At 44.3% G+C, this 7,683-nt stretch overlaps 1 long non-coding RNA gene across 1 annotated transcript; it reads right to left on the reverse strand.

The window, feature by feature from the left end:
- Positions 1-342: 342 nt before the first annotated feature.
- On the reverse strand, positions 343-7,231 carry LOC136991274 (uncharacterized). Its single transcript, XR_010883379.1, has 2 exons — positions 6,463-7,231; positions 343-2,794 (listed from the first exon to the last, which is right to left on the reverse strand). It is a non-coding gene; the product is annotated as an uncharacterized lncRNA (long non-coding RNA).
- Between the last annotated feature and the right edge of the window lie 452 nt (positions 7,232-7,683).

Below are 7,683 nucleotides of genomic sequence, written 5' to 3' on the forward strand. Positions count from 1 at the left end.
AGGTTTATGTACCTCTGTACAACATAACAGAAACTAATAGATTCATAGAATGTAAAGCTTTCAGGGACCATTAAGTTACCTCGTCTGATGTTCTGTAATCATAGGCCATCACATTTCCCTCACTTAGCTCCCTCCTGAGTGTGATAAACTGTCTTTGTCAAAAGCACATTTTCAGTATAGGTATCTGAGATCAGCTAAAAGTTTTCAGGAGACTGAAAATCCACCACTGCCTTCAGAACTTTGTTCCTTTGGACGATCATCTGCAGTTAAACTTCTACACCATATTTCTAAATTGAATTTGAATTGTTATAGGTAAACGCGACAAATTGACAACCACTCGGGCCGGGTTGCATAAATTCCAATTTAATAAAATAATTGAGCAAGTCACAAGTAAGCAAAACAGCGCTGGGCGGCCAGGGAGTCTCCTGCTCCACCAACGGCGCGCACGATCCCCCCCTCACAGTCTCCTTATATGCGATTCCAGCTCCGGGTATATGTGGCACTTCCTGTAACTTCTGCGGTTGCGCCGGCTGTTGCTAGGGGGTCTTCTTTAGCCTTCTAGTGGTCGTGGGGATGAAGGCTGGAGTCTTCCTCTGCGTTGTGTGTGGTGACCCTCAGGTCATGCATATATTTTACAATTGTGTGACCTCGCCATTGCCATATTAGGCTATCTAAACTAACATCGCCGCCTCGCTGGCTCCACTTAATTATCTCAGGCGGGGTACATGCCCTCATTGCAGGATGTTGTGGTTTTAGCCCGTAATTAGCGCCTCGTTTCACCGTAAAATCACTTCCCGATTTGATGTAACAAACTAGCACCTATCACAATCCCCCCTTTTTGTTTTGGTCCTTTCTAATTTGTTCATCAAATCGGACAACAGCCTCCTGTGCCAGGGAGAGCACAGGGTTATGCTTACTCTCATCTTCGTTTAGTTGTTCATATTGACTTCTTATCAACAGTAGGTGGGCGGCTTCGAGTCTGCTTTTTGCTAAGTTAATTATTCTATTTACTATACACAGTCCAAAGGTGAACACAAGTACTAATAAAGCCAATAGACCCGCATTGGTAGACAATAAGGTTGTTAGCCAGGGAGCCTGACTGAACCATGACTCATACCACCCTTGCTGGGCTTCTCTTTCTTTTTTACGTCTTTCAAGGCCTTCTCTCAGCTTTGCCATAGTATCCCTGACAACTCCTGTATGATCTGCATAAGAGCAACATTCTTCTCCTAGGGCTGCACACAATCCTCCCTGTTGTAAAAATAAGAGGTCCATCCCTCTTCTGTTTTGTAACACCACTTCTGATAGTGATATTAACGACTTTTCTAAGGCTGTGATGGATTTTTCTATTCGTTTCAAGTCTTCATCTACAGCCGCCCGTAGGGTGCTAAGGTCTTGCTGTTGCTTCATTAGGGAGGAAATTCCAGTTTCTGCTATAACTAGATTCGGCCCTATTGCTTGAGGAATGGATTGCACACTTTCTTTCCTCATGAAAATTAATCCACCTCTATCGGTCCCGGACTCCCAGTACCGGACTCCCCAGGTCTTTCCCAAAAACCATCCCGGATCTTCTGGATGGGTGATATTTATCACTAAATGTTTACAAGTTCCTGGGGGGGGTATAGTGGGGATTTCCCCGATACCCCAGCTGGAAATCCTTTTTGGGGGGGGGTGCACCCAGAAGGCCCCCATTTTACTGATAAAAACTTATCTAACCCTGCTTCTGGAGTCCAATCAGAGGCTATAGTTTCACATCCCCAATAAGCACAATAATAAGAGTTTGGGTAGTTACAGTATCCTCGCCCAGGATTAGAACTAGGACAAAAGTAAAACCCCATATGATTTAGACATGGTTCAATAGGCACCAACTCACATAAAGTAGCAGTGAATGTAGGACTCCCAGGTACATTTCGTACTTGGATCACTGTTTGATCCTCCCACCTTATTAATGACCACTTAAGGGGTTGGTGTATATTATTTTCCCCTTTGATTCGTCCTCCTATTAAGCCCAGCACAATCATCTTCCAGAGGAGCAGTGGACCCATGGCTTGGCTAACGGATATTTTACAAACCCTTAATGCCTTGGAGGGGCGATCCGTGATGCCAAGTGTCTCTGGGACTTTAAAGAGTCTGGGCCTTACAATTTTGGGTATCCCTGCTTAGGAAGTGGCTTATCGGCCTCAATCCCCACAGTTTCTATACGTCTCTGTCTCCTCTGCCTACTCTTTTGCTCAGAGCAGCAGGGTGTACCGTCTTCTCGACAGCAGCCGTATTCTTCAGGGGAACCTCCTGTATGAGCTTTTTGGATTTTTAAAGGCCTCCCAGTTCTCCAGAGTGACACTCAACATACGGCACAGTCCACCTACAATTGGTGTTTTCAATTTGGCCTTATGTGATCGGGGTGGTTGGCGTAGGTACAACCTTTCTCTGGTTGTACCCCTTTAGCAAAAGCTTCCCACCATTCCACCGATCTTTTCTTGAGATCCCTTTTAATGTCAAATAGGTCAATTTGCCATAACAAAGGCGACAACTGCCGCTAGGGAGGTACCCGTACTACCAATGAGTCCACTACTTCTCTTTACAAATCCTACATTCATAACACACAAAGAGATAACAAATACAATGTGAGGTTTTTACAAAATGTGGTCTTACTTATCGAGGTTTCTAGGTTTCTTCTTAAAGGTTACTTTTAAATTGTCCGGGTTTCCAAAGGCTTCCCACGATGTTTCTGAGATCGGCCCTTTAATTCTGCTGGCATGTGTCCATCCTCGCTCTGCGGTGCGAATAGCAGTGTCTGTGGTAAGCAAGACAAGAAAAGGTCCCTCCCAGTGGGGAGTCAAGGATGAGTCTTTCCAGGTTTTAATTAAAACCTTGTCTCCAGGGTTAACTCGGTGAATGGCTACATCCAGTGGAGGTCTCTGTACTATTAGTCCTTTCTTTATCAATTCTTGTCTTCTCTTCATAAGCTCTGTAATATATTTCTGTAATAATCTCTCTTCTACTTTAGGATGTTCTTTCGGTATTTCTAAATCATATGGCATCCCGTATAACATTTCAAAAGGGGAGACTCCTGCGTCAGTTCTGGGCTGAGTTCGTATATTCAACAAAGCTAAAGGTAGACACTTAATCCAATTCATCTGGGTTTCCATCATTAGCTTCGTTAACTGTTTTTTTATTTCCCCATTCATCCTCTCTACCTGTCCTGAACTTTGAGGATGCCAAGGAGTGTGATACTCCCACTTGATTCCTAAAGGATCTAATGTTTCTTTAATGACTTTGGATGTGAAATGTGGTCCCCTGTCTGAGTCTATGACTACTACATTCCCATACCGGGGTATGATATTTTCTAACAATATCTTAGCTACCGATTTCGCAGTTGCTCGGGCTACGGGAAAGGCTTCTACAAAGTAAGTTAAATGATCTACTATAACTAATAGGTGTTTATACCTGCCCACTTTTGGGAGTTCTGTAAAGTCAACCTGTATTTTCTCAAACGGCCTCTTGGCTATTGATCGTCCCCCTGGGACTTTTTCTCTGAGGTGTTGCTTGTTAACCTTCTGACAGGTCAAACATTCTCCCACTAGTCTTTTTGCTATGTCATATATTCCAATGCACATATACTTGGTTCCAAACTGGTCCACTAATGCTTGCACTCCCCAATGAGTCTGTCGGTGGAATTCTTTCATTATTCTCCAAGCCACGCCTTTGGATACAATTTCTCTATCATCGGGCAGCACCCATTTACCTTCTTTTTCTATGGCTCCTATTTGTCGTAATTTATCTATTTCCTGTTTAGTAAAACTCATCCTGGTATTTAGCTTATCGTGGCCCTCTTTTCCTTCAGACAATAAATGTAAAGCTGCCTTTCTTGCCTCTTCATCTACTAGATTATTTCCCCTTATGTGGTAAGATGTACCCTTTTGATGGCCCCTAACGTGTACTACCGCGATTCTCTGAGGTCCCCTCAGAGCTTCTAAGGTTTTCCTAATTAATTTTTCATGCACTAAATTCTTCCCTTGTGAATTAATCAGTCCTCTTTCTTCCCATATTTTCCCAAATGTATGTACTACTCCATAAGCGTATTTGGAGTCGGTGTATATAGTCCCCATTTTACCTTTTAAAATTTCTAAGGCTCTAAAAACCGCATACAATTCACAAGCCTGGGCCGACCGAGTTTTGTCTAGGGGCCCTGATTCTATTAACTCTAGAGAGTTCCCATCTACAATAGCGTACCCTGATAGCATGCACAGAAAGGAAGTCAAGAAGCCTCCCAAAACAAATGTATTTTTACTGGATTCTTCCCCTTCCTTTTGGGTCCACATTTCTAAAAGCCTTAACAACTGTTTCTTTACACAGCAAGGGATAAAATTTGCTATCAAACCCTTACTCTTGCCAGTGGTCTAGCTGTTAGCATCTCAGAAATATTTTACCCTCTACAATATAAAATGGGAATTTGCTTCAAAAAGAAATTTTCTGGTAATGGAGTTGCTGTTTTTCTGTTTACAAAGCACACAGCTACATTATATCCTACATAGGGACACAAGTCCTCATAGCATTAGAATGCAAATATTTTCGCAATAATTTGAGTGCAATACTGTGATGCCCCAGCTAGCTAAATGAGTCAGTAAGCAGGTAAAATACACAGAGCTGCAATTTAATGAAAAATGAAATCAACACCGCTTCATTGAGAGGCTTTTTCATTTAGCCTTCCAAAGGCCATGAACAGTGGCTGCGGCTCAAAGAGATGTCAGCTTTGCAAAATTACCTTGAATTTGATGAGGGCTCTCTCCAGCAACAGCAATTCCACACGACACAAGCAGTGAGGGTGGAATCATCAGTGCTGGTGAGGCTGGCTCCCCTCTGCCATCAGTGGCCCATGGTGATTTTTTTTTTTTTTGCCATTGCATGGTTAAAACAGAAATTGACTCACTGTATCCAAAGCTCAACCCAATACTCTTTCAAAAGGGTCAAGATTCTGACCCACCACCTGACTCTATGATGGGTGCTATGGAGCACCCTATTCTCCCTCTGATACCCAACCCATAATTTAGGAGGAGTCATGGGGAAGAGGACTTTTGGAAAGCGTTCCAAGCCTGAATCACAGGAAAGCCCAATTCATTTTTCATCTGCTTTGTGCTGCACTGCCACTCAGAGCAGCAGAAAAATACACAGAAGACTCTGACCCCTCCTACATCAACTCTTTGAAAGTGCCTCTTCAAGCTCATCTTAAAAATGAAGCTATGCACTTTTTGCTGTAAGAAAACTTCTCTAGCTTCCTTCTGATACCTGGAAAGGCCTTTGCTACAAACTATGTTTTCAATAGAGCCTGTCCCACAGGGGTACTGGGGTCTACCCCGGAATAAAGTTGCAGATTTTTCCTTTCTTCCACTGTAAATAATATGCTTAAGATGGATTGTATTTCCTCCCATGTATAAAGGCTAGGACCTAAAAAATGATCTAATTTTTCAGCCACCCCTAAAGGATCTTCTAATAAATTCCCCATTTCCTTCTTAAATCCCGTACGTCCCCTGAACTCAGGGGCATGGACACAAAACCCATTCCTGGTTGCGGTCCTCCCATGGGGAGTTCTCGCAAGGGGTACAGCTGATCAGGTCGCTCACCTCCCCTCGTTTGACTCCTCGTGACCCTTCGGGTTTCTTCTGGGGAACTAGGAGGGTCTAGATCCCAGTCCGGGGTCGTTGGGGGGGGGCTACGAGGAGGAGCTGGTATTGGGTTTTGAGCTGGAGCTGAGGGAATATAGGGGGGAGGAGAAACGGGAAGTTCCTCCAATATTTTGCTTTTCTTCTTCGAACCCTTCTCTTTCAGGGTAAATATCATGGTTTGAGTATCTGGTCTTATCCGTAAACTAGCATACTCACTTTCTTCTAAACTAAAAGGCTCCTTTGAATTCACATATATATTTAGAGCCTGTCATATCCAATTTTCAAAAGACCCATATATTGGCCAGTAAAGGGGGTAATATACCATTTTTCTTTTTTACTTTTGCCTTTCCTAGAAGGCCAATCATCCTAATGCTTAATCATTAGGGTAACCTCTATGGGATCAGAAGACTTGCTCTTTTTCTGTCCCATCTTCCGGAGCACTCCCCTCAGTCACTCTCTTTCTCTCCGCAGGGGACCGCACTCACACCACCCGAGTCTTTATCTGCTAGGACGGTTGTCCCTTCGCAGAGGGCGGCCCAGTTGGCCGACGGGTGCCCCTTTTCGGTCCCCTATTACACAAGGACCCCCTCTCCTGGAGGGTCCGCACTCACACCGTACGCAAGGACCCCCTCTCCTGGAGGGTCCGCACTCACTCCGTCCCCTGTTACACAAGGACCCCCTCTCCTGGAGGGTCCGCACCAAGGACCCCCTCTCCTGGAGGGTCCGCACTCCCCTGGGGACTTCTCACGTGCTCCGGGGATCCCACCCCAACCGAACGGAACCGCATACATATACTCACTCAGTCCTGAGTCTTCGTCCGGATCTTCGTGCACAAAGTTTATGGGGTACTGCAGTTCTTTTGCTTACTTGTCCTGATTTAGGGTTCGGAAATACAGGTTCTGGTAGGGGAACTACCCACTCAGGGGCCATCCGAAGATGGGATGGGGCGCCTCCCCTGAGTCAGAGTCCCGAAACCAGGGAAGCCTGTATCCGAGTCACGGCACCAAATTGTTATAGGTAAACGCGACAAATTGACAACCACTCGGGCCGGGTTGCATAAATTCCAATTTAATAAAATAATTGAGCAAGTCACAAGTAAGCAAAACAGCGCTGGGCGGCCGGGGAGTCTCCTGCTCCACCAACGGCGCGCACGATCCCTCCCTCACAGTCTCCTTATATGCGATTCCAGCTCCGGGTATATGTGGCACTTCCTGTAACTTCTGCGGTTGCGCCGGCTGTTGCTAGGGGGTCTTCTTTAGCCTTCTAGTGGTCGTGGGGATGAAGGCTGGAGTCTTCCTCTGCGTTGTGTGTGGTGACCCTCAGGTCATGCATATATTTTACAATTGTGTGACCTCGCCATTGCCATATTAGGCTATCTAAACTAACATCGCCGCCTCGCTGGCTCCACTTAATTATCTCAGGCGGGGTACATGCCCTCATTGCAGGATGTTGTGGTTTTAGCCCGTAATTAGCGCCTCGTTTCACCGTAAAATCACTTCCCGATTTGATGTAACAAACTAGCACCTATCACAGAATGACTTCAGTTTCTTGCTGTGTTATTCTCCATGAGGTTAAAAATCATCCCAGCAAATGATATTTTCTGACTATCAAAGTTCTTATACAATATAATCCAGGTAACTCACATCTTTTTTAAAAGATAAAAATGATTGAGCAAAGCCATTTGTTACAAGTCATTTTCTCTAGCCCTCAAGTACTACTCATGTCTCTTTTCTAACTTCCTCTAGTTTTTCTGCAATCTTATTGAAATATGGATACTAGAATCATTTGCACAATTTCAGGACCAGCCTTCTGTGCTAGAGTTCATATTTCGGAATCACAGATCTTTCAAAGAGAGATATATTGACATGTTATATACTATTAACCTATAGAATACGCCAAAAAATTGTTGTTTCCACGTATCATTGTAATATGCATCTGTTTCCAAGCTCAGTGGGTGAGGTAGAAACCACTGAAAAGATGAGGGGAATTGCAGTGAATCGTTACTGTAAGTATGTATGTT

This window comes from Apteryx mantelli, chromosome 2 (assembly GCF_036417845.1).
Source record: "Apteryx mantelli isolate bAptMan1 chromosome 2, bAptMan1.hap1, whole genome shotgun sequence".
Classification (NCBI taxonomy): Eukaryota; Metazoa; Chordata; class Aves; order Apterygiformes; family Apterygidae; genus Apteryx; species Apteryx mantelli.